Genomic DNA, 15,000 nt, shown 5'->3' with positions numbered 1-15,000 from the left:
TATATATATTATTACATGAAGAAAAAAATGAAATAATAACAATAATACTTCGATCCTTAATATTTGCATCAACGCTATATTTCTTCCAGAGTTTCATGCATGCATTCAACACATCTCCCTGCATTACCCCAGTTCTCGAGGCTGGAGGGAGATAAAGATGCACCAGCAGCAGCAGCAGGAAAAGGAGGAGGAGGAGGAGGAGGAGGAGGAGGAGGAGGAGGAGGAGGAGGAGGAGGAGGAGGAGGAGGAGGAAGAGAAGGAGGAGAAGGAGTGTGTCAAGTATAGGATCGAGACTCCAGCATCCACATCACCACACGCGCATATCTCTCGCTTCCGTGCCACCCGCCAGCCTTGCCGTCCTATCTCTTCACAGGGCGCGGGGAGGTGTGGGGAAGGCATGCGGAGGAGGAGGAAGAGGAAGAAGAAAAAAAAAAAAAAAGAGGAGGAGGAGGAGGAGGATGGAAAATCGCAAACCACAAACCGTGTAATTCCTTGTCTTCAGCCTGAAACCTTCGAGAAAAAAAAATGCACAAGCTTCGTCAGCATTTCGTATGCGGAGAGAGAGAGAGAGAGAGAGAGAGAGAGAGAGAGAGAGAGAGAGAGAGAGAGAGAGAGAGAGAGAGAGAGAGAGAGAGAGAGAGAGAGAGAGAGAGAGAGAGAGAGAGAGAGAGAGAGAGAGAGAGAGAGAGAGAGAGAGAGAGAGAGAGAGAGAGAGAGAGAGAGAACTGAAGCTGCGCAAACAGTCCTTGGAGATAAACTTTCCCATTTTCACACTGCCTGTCACTCGTCACTCGCTTTCATTCTCTCCCGCCCTTCCTTCCTGCTACTCTCAAACAAGTCGTCTCTCTCTCTCTCTCTCTCTCTCTCTCTCTCTCTCTCTCTCTCTCTCTCTCTCTCTCTCTCTCTCTCTCTCTCTCTCTCTCTCTCTCTCTCATGTTGTCTATGTGGCATTAGTAGAATATTACTAATAATTAAGCTAAGAAAATGTGAATGAAGAGAGAGAGAGAGAGAGAGAGAGAGAGAGAGAGAGAGAGAGAGAGAGAGAGAGAGAGAGAGAGAGAGAGAGAGAGAGAGAGAGAGAGAGAGAGAGAGAGAGAGAGAGAATAGATGAATACTAAGACACCGTTAGCATCCTTCTTCATCATCGTTTTTCCTCGATCATGCACCCAGGCTGGTGGTGGGTGAGTTATGGGCGTGTCAAGGTGGCGTCAGGGCGGATCCTCCTTACGCCTTTCAGCACAACGACGTGAGATACATCAACATTTGGGAGCTAAACTTTTCTGGGAGCTACATCTTTTCACCTCATATACGCCGGAGTGGGTGGAGAAGAATGGGGTGGAAACAAGAAAAAAAAACTATTATACTGATACTATAATTTCTCTACACTTTTTTACAGTGAATAAGAATAAATGGAGGGGAAAGGTAGAGAATACTTATTTCATGGTTCGTTTCCCTAACAACCTGTCTACATAAGAAATCTTAGTACGTATGTTTGTTGAAGACACTCAAAATACAAATGAACACAAAGGAGAAACAATTGTAAATATGATATTCCTTGCATGACAGTTTGGGATAAAATACTTAACCCTTTCACAGCGATATGCAACAGTTCACAGCACTAAAAGCAATGCACAGAATCTTTATAAGCATCTGTAAGAAAGAGGGGGATTAAAAAAATAGATGTCTGGAGGGTGATGTAGAGTAAGAAAACATGTCTCAGTGTGGTTAATAATTAAAGGAAAGATGTGCCAATTAGCAACGAACGGGCTAATTTAACCTACGTAAGGTGAATTATTTTGAGGCAATCCATCAAGCAGAAAACTCGAAGACAAAAGACAGAGCATATGAAGCGTATAGATGTGAGATGCGTGAGTTCATGAGAGCATTCCATCTTTACCACCATTACTTTAACACAGCCAGCCAGCCGTCCGTTACACTTCCTCGCGTTAAGGCCGGGATGTGCCGAGGCTGCCGCGTACGTATGTCACTTAGTGCGGAAATGACACTCCTCTTGGCAAATGGGCAGTATTGCAATGCCTCTCACTTTGTTTTGCTATGCGTTTTTGTGTCTAGTTATAGTGTGTGTGTGTGTGTGTGTGTGTGTGTGTGTGTGTGTGTGTGTGTGTGTGTGTGTGTGTGTGTGTGTGTGTGTATTTGAGTATTTGATAAGATGTTATAGTCAAATTCATTCACCAATTAACTACAAAATATTAATATCGTACATACCTTATCTTAAACTATACTAAAACATCACCATTAACACAACCAGAATCACCACCAACACAACCACTACCACCATCACAACAACACCAACAAATATCCTTGAATTAAGACAATTCACCAAATATCTTTCTGACACTCTCCCTTCTGTCTGCACTCCTCGACTCCTTCACCCGCGCCAGACTGCTTCCCTGCTGCTTCTCTTTGCGTTGGGCTTAATCAAGGCTTTGTAGTTGGCTTTCTCAGGGGAAGGAGGGGCTCGGCGCCAGGTCTCTCCGCTGCATAGCCAAAGTAACTAGAGATTTGCATAAGTGACACAAGTGCTTCAGGGAACTCCAAGGGCGGCAGGTTCACGGCACTTAAACACACAAGGATTACTAGCTTGCTGGAGGACGCCCTCGGCAAGGAAAATGTACCTGAATCTGGCCGTATGTTCCAATACCTTAAGCGACACAGGGATATAACACTACGTCTAGGAAGGAAGAAGGTAATGCAATGGGCTCTTTCATCCTGACTGCTGCAGGAAAGGGAGTAAAAACAGTAACTCTATACAAGGCGATGTACAAAGAAACAAAAAAATACCTTCCGATTTCTTCCTCTTCCTCTTTGTCACTGTTAAGTTCAGTAGCAGCAAGGAAATATAATTATGATAAAAGGGTTATGATTTTAAAAATAACGAGAGAGAGAGAGAGAGAGAGAGAGAGAGAGAGAGAGAGAGAGAGAGAGAGAGAGAGAGAGAGAGAGAGAGAGAGAGAGAGAGAGAGAGAGAGAGAGAGAGAGAGAGAGAGAGAGAGAGAGAGAGAGAGAGAGAGAGAGAGAGAGAGAGATACGCCTGTAATCGTGAAACTTTGAATTTAATGAGACCTTCTCCCCTCCTGCGGCACAAACAAAGTTCTCGCATGGGCTGGGAGAGACCGCACAAGTTTGGCCTCCAGTAAGTGAAACGCAGGAGTAGAAACCGCAGACTTTCTTTGTCATAACAGCCGAGGCAATACTGTAGTTGGGCTGCGTATTGCCAGGGGTTGAAAGCCAAAGCAATGTATGGAGTGCAGGAGGAGACCAGTAAGAGCACGTACTTTTAATTTTTACATATGACAAGAGATATGTGAGACGTTTAGTTTGCGGTTTTCTCATTACTATTCTTAATTCTTATTTGTTGATTTTTGGTGTAACTGAAAAGGACAGGAAAAGGGAGAAGAGAGGAAATGAATAATTTTTTTAAACTAAATACATGGACTGAATATGTGAATTATTGCATGAAGGAAAGGAAGGAAGGAAGGTAGGATAAAGAACGCATGAAATAAAAAAAAGAATCAAGAGAACATATACATAAAAGGAAAAAAGGTCATACGAAATATTAATAAAGAAGCAAGCAAGCAAGAAAGAAAGCAAAAAAAAAAACTATAATAAAGGGATAAAAGGAAAGGAAGAAAATGAGGAAAGTCGAAAAGCACACTGTTTTATAAAACTCACGTATAATGCAAACAGTAACACTGACTTGCGCTTATCCCGACTTGTACACCACACATCCTTTGCATCTTACCTGAAAGAAGGAGAGAGAAAAAAATCAAACAGCTGAAATTTATATGCATACAAAATCACTGACAGGACAGTAAACAATCACAGCCACCATAATCGTAAGTAAATATATTTTGCACCACTAAACTACTTCTAAATCACTGAGCATACAAGTTATAACACTGTTGCTTTTGTGACCCCCTAACTTTCCTTTTCCTACGTTTGCAGCGTTACTTTCATTGCAGTACGTACATTCACGGTCAATACTTGAGTAAAACACTGCCTTGACTTTCATTGTGTTAAGCGTTTTTTTCATAAATCTTAAATCACCTGATCTACAAAGAATACGTCAGTGGTCAAGTTTTACTACAAGAATCTCAGGACATAAGAGGAATTAAGACAGAGAGAGAGAGAGAGAGAGAGAGAGAGAGAGAGAGAGAGAGAGAGAGAGAGAGAGAGAGAGAGAGAGAGAGAGAGAGAGAGAGAGAGAGAGAGAGAGAGAGAGAGAGAGAGAGAGAGAGAGAGAGAGAGAGAGAGAGAGAGAGAGAGAGAGAGAGAGAGAGAGAACGGAACACTAGTAGTGAATGGAGGAGGGTATTTAACTTCTTATCAAGACTACAATTTTTTTTATGTAGGAAGGACACCGGCCAAGGATAATAAAAATCCAATAAAAAAAATAAAAAGGCCACAGAGATGCCGGTCCCCAAATGTGGTCCAAAGCGGTAATCAAAAATTGAAGGATGAGTGTCTTCAAACCTCCCTCTTGAAGGAATTGAAGTCATAGGAAGTTAGAAATACAGATGCAGGCAGAGAGTTCCAGAGTTTACCAGAGAAAGGGATGAATGATTAAGAATACTGGTTAACTCTTGCATTAGATAGGTGGACAGAATAGGGGTGAGAGAAAGAAGAAAGTCTTGTGCAACGAGGCCGCGGGTGGAGGGGAGGCATGCAGTTAGCAAGATCAGAAGAGCAGTTAGCATGAAAATAGCGGTAGAAGATAGCAAGAGATGCAATATTGCGGCGATGAAAAAGGGGCTGAAGACAGGCAGTTAGAGGAGAGTTGATGAGACGAAAAGCTTTTGATTCCGGCCTGTCTAGAAGAGCGGTACGAGTGAACCACCCCACTCACGGACATGTGAAGCACACTCCATACATGGACTTTTTACAAAGTTAGAAGCTGGAAAGGTAAAAAAAAAAAAAAAAAAAAAAACTGGCGGAGACGTCTTAGACGCCTAACTACATAGAAGCTGTTTTAACTAGACATGAGATGTGAAGTTTCCAGTTTAGATTATAAGTAAAGGACAGACCGAGGATGTTCAGTGTGGAAGAGGGGGACAGTTGAGTGTCATTGAAGAAGAGGGGATAGTTGTCTGGAAGGTTGTGTCGAGTTGATAGATGGAGGAATTGAGTATTGGAGGCATTGAACAATACTAAGTTTGCTCTGCCACAATAAAATTTTTTTAGAGAAATTAGACGTCAGGCGTTCTGTGGCTTCTCTGCGTGAACTGTTTACTTCCTGAAGAGTTGGACGTCTAAGAAAAGACGTGGAAAAGTGCAGGGTGATATCATCAGCATGATGATACAACTTTACCTTAACAAACGAGGAAAACGACCATTTAACGCCATATTTATACACACAAAGACCAAACGATTACCATAAAGTATTTGATCTCAGAAGACAATAAAAAAATCCAACAACAGAATAAACAACCTGGTAACATGCAATAAGTCTGCTTCTGTTTATTCCTCATTTGAGTTCCTTTGTGAAATTTCAGCGGGTGACGGAAGAGCGACTCGGTGACAAAAGAAGTGACTGAATAATGACAAACACTGACCATCACTGCCCTGCTCCCGGTGAAATTATTAAAACCATTCCGAGGCCTTGTACAGCTTAATTGTTCTCTCTCTCTCTCTCTCTCTCTCTCTCTCTCTCTCTCTCTCTCTCTCTCTCTCTCTCTCTCTCTCTCTCTCTCTCTCTCTCTCGCTCTCTTTTTCACTTTCATTCGCGATGTGTGTAAGGGTAAGAGAGAGAGAGAGAGAGAGAGAGAGAGAGAGAGAGAGAGAGAGAGAGAGAGAGAGAGAGAGAGAGAGAGAGAGAGAGAGAGAGAGAGAGAGAGAGAGAGAGAGAGAGAGAGAGAGAGAGAGAGAGAGAGAGAGAGAGAGAGAGAGAGAGAGAGAGAGAGAGAGAGAGAGAGAGAGGGTGAAACTAACATGACAAAGCACCATCCAAACCGGAGCCCACGCCAGGAATCAACACAATTATACACACACACACACACACACACACACACACACAAAGAATAAACAAATAACAGAGAATTGCAAAGGCCGTGGACGTCTATTTCGAGTTAGCAATGAGCCGACCGAAAACAAACGAGAAAATTAAAACTCACGGAAATATTAGGGACCAAATTAAGTTAAAGCAAATCTTCAAATAACAGCAAGAGGGAGAGCAAGGGTGATCAGATACAGCAACGGCAGCGAAATCTTTCCCTGTGGTCGTGGTACTGCTGCTGACGCTGCTGTTCGTGTTGAGAAGCGGCGGCGATATATCCGAAGCAGTTTTATTTGAGAAGCGATGTTTAGGACGTAATATAATCCGGTTTTCCTTTGTCGGTGGTGACGGTGGTGTGTGGTGCCCGCTGGTTAGTAAGAGTGCTGGCAACGCGTGGTTCGTGGCTCTGCACAGCAAATACTGGTCAAGGCCACGCATCGCAAAACATGTTAATCCCGCCCTGGGTACATGTTACCTAACCTGCACACACACACACACACACACACACACACACACACACACACACACAGATTCGGGTGAAATGATGATCCCACTTTTCGGAAACTATAATAATACACTGCAATGTATATATTTTTTTTGCGGTTGCCAGAAAAAGGTTAGCACTATACAAACACCACCACACAAATACGTGTTACTGGTGTGTCGAGGTGCATATTCGGTTGCCAGATGCCATAACAGATCCCATGACACATAACACCAAAACAGTTTTATACCTTTCTCTACTCCGCCTTGATTATGAAGTTTATTTACCGTGTACATTTACAATTCTACCAACAAACCGCTGCTGAATAAAGTGCTTCGCTGATGCACGTAATATGACTCAAGGCTAGTTTTCTTTTTTTTTTTTTAAGAATTCTTGAGTACTGGCTTGCAAAATCAGGTAGTGAATACTTGAGAGCTGTTAAAAACGTATCCTCATAAAGAATAAAATAAATAAACTTATCAGAAATCGACATGAAAACATTATCTATTTACAAAAGGGTGAAATTATACATAATGATATCAATAACAAAACAATTAAATTCTTGGTCATAAATCAAAACCGACGACGAAGAGAGAGAGAGAGAGAGAGAGAGAGAGAGAGAGAGAGAGAGAGAGAGAGAGAGAGAGAGAGAGAGAGAGAGAGAGAGAGAGAGAGAGAGAGAGAGAGAGAGAGAGAGAGAGAGAGAGAGAGGGGGGGGGGAAGGGACAGAACAATCTACAGTACTACAATAAATTCCAGCACTAACAAAACCAATACAAACTCTTAACAGAAAACAAAAGCCAAACAATAACAACAACGACGACTGGGGAGGGCCAAAAATACAACCAGAGCGCTTCAGACAATTTATACTCGCCAAACGCGCCTACGAGCAGGTCAGGCTTGAGGCGCGGGAGACGTTGGAGGAGCGCCTGGGGGAGAGGGGGAGGGAAGGGCATGCCGGACTGAGACGAGGCGCTTGGTATTGGATAAACAGAGATGCTCGTGCGGCCTCCAGTTTAATAAAAGAGAAATACGGGTTGCAATGGCGGGAAGACGCACCAGCAACGACATGCGAAGCGAGAGGAAATGAAATTCTCCTCGTAAGCGAATGTTCAAGTTCGGATTGTGTGTGTGTGTGTGTGTGTGTGTGTGTGTGTGTGTGTGTGTGTGTGTGTGTGTGTGTGTGTGTGTGTGTGTGTGTGTGTGTGTGTGTGTGTGTGTGTGTGTGTGTGTGTGTGTGTGTGTACTTATCTCTCTCTCTCTCTCTCTCTCTCTCTCTCTCTCTCTCTCTCTCTCTCTCTCTCTCTCCAGTATCTTTAGCTCTATCTTTCTTACTTTCCTTGTCTTTCCTCACCTCTTCCTTCGCACCGAAACTTGCGCCTGTCTTCCTGTCCTCCTTCATCGGCTTAGTTATGGCGCCACTTCACCTCAAATCCACATAGAATCGTTTTCATCTCTCTCTCTCTCTCTCTCTCTCTCTCTCTCTCTCTCTCTCTCTCTCTCTCTCTCTCTCTCTCTCTCTCTCTCTCTCTCTCTCTCTCTCTTCTTATATACGTATTTATGTCTTTTATTCCTCGACAACTCTATCCTTCCTTTCCTACTTTTCGTAGTCAATCCTCTATTTCTCTTTACAGTTTTCCTTCCTTTCAAATTTCTCGTTCTTTTCCCAGGTTCGTTATTTGATTTATATCAGTCTTTTCGTCTTTCACCTTTTCGTTCTTCCAGTCTTTTTCCTCCACTACTTATTCATGTCATACTTCTCTTTCTAGTTTATTCTTTTTCAACCTCCATCTAACTTTCGTTTTAGTATTTTCTATTTTTAATTTTTCCTTCATTTCACTCTGTCCTTTCGCTGAGTCATCCTCCTCGCCCTCTTCGTCTTTCTAGTCCTCCTATTCATTCCACTGGTCTTCCTCCTCCTCCTTGTCGTCCTCGTCCAGTCCTCCTCCTCCTCCTCCTCCTCTTCCTCCTCCTCTGCATTCTCTTTGTTTCAGTGTTCCACCATCCCCTCTTCCTCCTCCTCCTCTCATACTATCCTGAACACGCCGATTCCTGTGTCCTCCCTTCCCTTCCCTTCCCTCCGTGTCCACTAGCCCCCCTAGCACCCGAGCGGCAATATCTTCAGATCGTTTGTCCTAAATTCCGGACCCTCCGTCGCCCTCCTCGCCACCTGGTGTCAAGATCGCGTACCTGAGCGTCGGGAGATGGTTTTGTAGAAGGCTCGGGTTCCTTTCCCCAGATTCTTTTCTACTTGGCTGCTCCTGTTGTTGCTGCTGTTGTTGAAAGAGTGGCTGGGTGTCGGACAGAGGACTGAGTGAAAGGATGTTATGCAAGGAGGGAAAGTCGATTTTTGTGTAGAAAAGGAGTTTCGGTGACTATAAGGAACTGTTTGGAGTGTCCTTGAAAATTTCGAAAAGGATTGTTGAAGGAGAGGTGCAGATAGAGGGATTCTTCGTGAGTGGGAAGACCGGGAGGAAGCATTTTTAGTATGAATGAAAGGGTGGGCTAGAATAAGAGAAGACTGGAGGATTGAAAGGGGCATGGCAGGGAGAGAGGGAAGGAGTGAAGGGGAAGCTAAGTTATTTTGACACAGAGTTCAAGTAAGAATGATAATCGGGAGGGAGTGATAATTCAGAGGATTTAAGAGGAAGCAAGGCGAAGCTGAGTCATTTCGGTGTGGAAAGGATTTTTTTTTGGTGAAGGAGTGTTGCTTGGCGTGGTGAGATCGAGTAGGAAAAAGGAGACGAGGAAATATGGTGGGTAGTGCAGGCGAGGGGCACATGATGAAATACCGTGAAGTGGATTCTGTTGTTATTTCTTTCTTATTCACGGTTTGTTTACATTTTCACTTTTACCTGCTTATTCTTTATGGTCTATTTCTTATCAGTTTTTTTCCCTTTATTTCTTGCCCTTGCACTTTCCATATTTTCAACTTTTCATCTTTTTGCTCTCCATCTATGGTTCATCTTTACCTAATGTTCTTTTCTCTTCGCGATTTTCATTCCTTTCACCTTTCATTCTTTACTTCCCATTAATGCACGTATATGTTTACCCCGACGGCGACTGATCCTCAAAAATACTTTAAATGTTGATCAAAATGAATTACACAATCTTTCAGCGTTTTTTATCTGTTTATCCATGAGATCTGTTTTCATGCACAACTATTTTTTTTTTTTTCATGTTTGCAAGTCTTTATCTCTCTCGACTGTCATTCTCCTGCTGTGTGTCGCTCGCATTACACTTTTTATACGGTGTGTTTGTCTTACTGTCTCTGTAAGCTCGCCTTTTATTGTCTCATCCTTTCCGCTATTTCCATTATTCCATTTTCTTTCTTGTTTACTTGCCCCCCCCCCCCCCTCTCTCTCTCTCTCTCTCTCTCTCTCTCTGTGTGTGTGTCAGTTCCATTATTCATATAAACAACTCGTGTCACATAATCACAGGGCTAACACTGAACGCTGAACCGGGACACAATAACTAATCTGAATTTCCAATAACCGCTGCCAACGATACAAGGTTTTCGACAGCTGCATACCTGAGCCGAACCTTACCTGGCGAATCCTCCCCTGACCTGAACGTGACCTGATCTCTCTCTCTCTCTCTCTCTCTCTCTCTCTCTCTCTTCCGCTACCCTCTCCTTTACCTCGCCGGCCTCACAAAACTCGGTGGTCGTGGAAGCTTCTGCCCTGAAACACTCGAGCAAAGAGCCTCTCGTGTTGTTGCAGCGAAGGTAACACGGCAGAAATAAAACTTGGGACATCCTGATGCTCCTCTAACAACACTTGCAGGAGTTGTGTTGCGTCTTGCTTTCCTTTCCTGTCTGGCAACACTGAGATGGCTCGAGTTTAAGGCGGTTCTAAGGATTCTTCGTGGAGTTTAATACGATTCTAGGGATTTTATATCGAGGAGGTTTTGCTGATATTTGATGAAGTTCAGGAAGATTTAAAGGCTTTTCATTGAATTTAAAACGGCTCTCGAACTGTTTCATTTGTGGAATTTAAGATTATTTTGAGTTTTTTTATTTTTCCATTTCAAGTTCAAGATTGTTCTAAACAACTCAAATTTAAATTTATAGGATTTAAAAGGATTTCAAGTGTTTTTATTCATATATATTTCTTTTTTTTTTTAAGAGCCATATAAGGATATTTTTTTGACACATATTGCAAGGGAGAGCACACACACACACACACACACACACACACACACACACACACACACACACACACACACACACAGTTACGGCTCCCCATTTACAAGGCGCCCCTCATTTCTGGTCCATACGCAGGACTGTGACGATATAACCACGTTTTAATGTCTGAATATTTTTCACTGTAACGACGCAAAACACGCCCCATATCACAGGCGGGGAAAGAAAATGTGTGTGTGTGTGTGTGTGTGTGTGTGTGTGTGTGTGTGTGTGTGTGTGTGTGTGTGTGTGTGTGTGTGTGTGTGTGTGTGTGTGTGTGTGTGTGTGTGTGTGTGTGTGTGTGTGTGTGTGTAAGAGTGAAAGTATGGAAAAAAAAAACTCTAAAGGGAAACGACGAAGAATGTGGAGAGGAGGAGGAGGAGGCGGAGGAGGAGGAGGAGGAGGAGGAGGAGGAGGAGGAGGAGGAGGAGGAGGAGGAGGAGGAGGAGAAGGAGGAAGTGCGCGCAATCTTATGAGGTAAAAACGCAATGAAAAGGGAAAGAAAAAGCCATAAAGTAAGGAATAGCTAAGGAGGAGCAGACAATAAAGAAGGGAATGGAGGAAAATCAGATAAAAAGGACATAACACTGGATAACAGACATAAACGTGCAAGAGAAACACATCAAAGACCAAAAAAATCAGACATAAAACACTGACGAAATTACAATGAAATAAGGAACGCAATTGAAAATACAAACTGATGAAGCAACGAGAGAGAGAGAGAGAGAGAGAGAGAGAGAGAGAGAGAGAGAGAGAGAGAGAGAGAGAGAGAGAGAGAGAGAGAGAGAGAGAGAGAGAGAGAGAGAACGTATATGGGCAGGGAATTATGCTGGTGGAACAATAACTTGATTTTCGTAATTCTCTCTCTCTCTCTCTCTCTCTCTCTCTCTCTCTCTCTCTCTCTCTCTCTCTCTCTCTCTCTCTCTCTACATTCAGATAGGGTGTGGAGCTATTCCGATTTGTCAACCCAGTTTTCGCACACCATTCTCTCTCTCTCTCTCTCTCTCTCTCTCTCTCTCTCTCTCTCTGAAACCCTACGTCCATCACACTCGAATGATACATAAATCCCACAAAAATAAAACAAAGCACACCCACACACACACACACACACACACACACACACACACACACACACACACACACACACACACACAGTTTGTATCTCCAGTTTACAGTTTACCGGATTATTTCTCATGTTTGTTTTTTTCTTTCAAGAGTTTACCAGAATAATAATAAAAGAAAACACGACTAATCCTATTGATGGACCTGACCTGGAGAGCTAAATAAGTCAATTCCGATGATAAACATTGCCCGCCTTTGAGATTGCGATAAATAATAGAGAGAGAGAGAGAGAGAGAGAGAGAGAGAGAGAGAGAGAGAGAGAGAGAGAGAGAGAGAGAGAGAGAGAGAGAGAGAGAGAATGGCTTTCCATATTCGGTATGTATGAGAAGATATATAAGTTGTGATTAGGTGGAGGAGGAGGAGGAGGAGGAGGAGGAGGAGAAAGAAGAGGCGGAGGAGGAGGAGGAGGAGGAGGAGGAGGAGGAGGAGGAGGAGGAGGAGGAGGAGGAGGAGGAGGAGGAGGAGGAGGAGGAAGAGGAGGATTGTCAGTAGGAAAAACAAAAGCAGTAATAATGATAACAAGAACAACAACACCAACAACAACAATAATAATGATGATACTACTACTACTACTACTACTACTACTATTACTACTACTACTACTACTAATAATAATAATAGTAATGGCAATACTAATTTTACCCTAGTAAATAGAGGAAACAAACCACACAAAACAACCCCAAAAGTCACTCCCACACATTACGTGTTTCCATTTTTTCCCCTCCAATATTTGACAGAATATTTCACACAACATCCCTCCTCCTCTACCTCTTCCCTTCATCCCCCCACACCCTTCCCTAACCCCGAGTAAAGCCGTGACCGTAACTCATCGAGACTTGGGTGCGGGTGACAGGGCAGGGGTGACGAGAAGGGAGGAAGGAAGGAAGGGGAGGGAAAGAAGGGAGAGGGAGGGATGGGGTAGGTGAAGCGGGGTCGTTGATTTGTGCTAATGCTACTCACTTTTCCCTGAGTTGGCTGTGTCTCTTCCCCTCTCCCTCTCTCCCCTTCCTCCCCTCCCCCTCCCTCCGCCCCGTGACCGCTAAGCCTCGCCCGGTGATCTATTGATGGTGCGGTAGCGGTGGGGAAAACAAACAGAGGAAGAGGACATGTATTTATATGGCTATGTTTATGGGTTTTTCTGATTGGTGAACCGGCGTGGAGGCACTTCTGTGTTTTTCGTTGTATATTTTTTTACTTTATTTTATTGACTAAGGTTTTTTTCTTTTGGTTGTTTCGTTTTTGATGTGATTAATAGGTGTGTGTGTGTATATATATATATATATATATATATATATATATATATATATATATATATATATATATATATATATATATATATATATATATATATATATATATATATTATGATAACCACATAATCTTACTGTTTTTGTTTGTTTCTTTCCTAGGTGCCTGCTGTGCTTGCTATTGAAAATATATTTCCTTTATCTTCCATCTACTACTACTACTACTACTACTACTACTACTACTACTACTACTACTACTACTATAAAAAAAATAGAAAAAATGCAGTGAAACAATACATCAAATATTACATCCGGAAAAAAATAAATAACTCACTAATACAACAGAGGGAAAAACAGGAAACAGACAAAAAATAAGAAAACAAACAGACCCCCACCCCATCCCCCCACACAAAAAAAAAAAAAAAAATAAATAAATAAAAGCACTACCAAACACAAAAGAATATGAAGCAAAATAAAAAATGAAGACCCGAGGGACGAAGAAGGTAACTTAAAATTTCATCACTTATCGGGAAGTATTTGAGGCGAGGCTGAGGCTGAGGGTTTATTGAGCTCGGGAAATAACAGATTGGCTCTGGGAAGCTCAGATCTTAATCGTCTCGGATTACCTTGCAAGTGACTTGATAAGACGAAGATTGAGCTGGCGAAGTTTGGCTATCAGAGAGAGAGAGAGAGAGAGAGAGAGAGAGAGAGAGAGAGAGAGAGAGAGAGAGAGAGAGAGAGAGAGAGAGAGAGAGAGAGAGAGAGAGAGAGAGAGAGAGAGAGAGAGAGAGAGAGAGAGAGAGAGAGAGAGAGAGAGAGAGAGAGAGAGAGAATACACCGGAAGTTTAGTTGAGATAATATTAACTTCTGGACAAGATTACTAAAGCAGGGCGTGCGTTGCCAGACTGTTAAGATTTCCAGGTAAGTAATTAACCAGTTTGGGAGTTGTAGTCTCGCTGGCCACTGTCTGCTGGAGGAGGAGGAGGAGGAGGAGGAGGAGGAGGAGGAGGAGGAGGAGGGGATAGTCGTGATGGTACAGAAGTTGGAGCAGAAGAAATACACACACACACACACAGAGAGAGAGAGAGAGAGAGAGAGAGAGAGAGAGAGAGAGAGAGAGAGAGAGAGAGAGAGAGAGAGAGAGAGAGAGAGAGAGAGAGAGAGAGAGAGAGAGAGAGAGAGAGAGAGAGAGAGAGAGAGAGAGAGAGAGAGAGAGAGAGAGAGAGAGAGAGAGAGAGAGAGAGAGAGAGAGAGAGAGAGAGAGAGAGAGAGAGAGAGAGAGAGAGAGAGAGAGAGAGAGAGAGAGAGAGAGAGAGAGAGAGAGAGAGAGAGAGAGAGAGAGAGAGAGAGAGAGAGAGAGAGAGAGAGAATTTAAATGGTGAGGGAAAAGTCGAGGAGAGCAGGAAATATAAAGGAGTCAAGGGAGGCGAATAAATGCAAAACAAACCATCAGAAGCAATCACTTCCCACACATCACCTGCCTATGGCGTGAGAGAGAGAGAGAGAGAGAGAGAGAGAGAGAGAGAGAGAGAGAGAGAGAGAGAGAGAGAGAGAGAGAGAGGGGCAAGATCGTGAAGGGAAGGAGGGAAGGATGAGAGGAAAAGTCCAGATGGAAGGCATAACGAAAGAGATTGGGATTTGACGGAAATAAAAATGTTTGATAGAGGAAAGGAAAGTGGAAATAAGTTTTGCTCCCTTTTCCATTTGCAATAGTAATATATACAATGAATGTCAATATTATGCCTTAGGGGAGAGGGAGGAGATGGAGACACAAAAGGCTGGAATTGAGGGTCACATTATGAGTACAATGTGGAGGCAGGGAGAGGAAATCATACAAACTCTTGCTCTTTCCTGACGCAAACTTTTTTTTTCATTTTAATGTTTTTCGATGGTACATTTTGTTAGCATATTTTCGTCCGTCTATTTCAGTCTTTTTTTTTTCTTCTTATCT

The sequence above is a fragment of the Scylla paramamosain genome, chromosome 12, assembly GCF_035594125.1.
Source record: "Scylla paramamosain isolate STU-SP2022 chromosome 12, ASM3559412v1, whole genome shotgun sequence".
NCBI classification, from domain to species: Eukaryota; Metazoa; Arthropoda; class Malacostraca; order Decapoda; family Portunidae; genus Scylla; species Scylla paramamosain.
Note: the sequence above shows the minus strand (reverse complement) of the source record.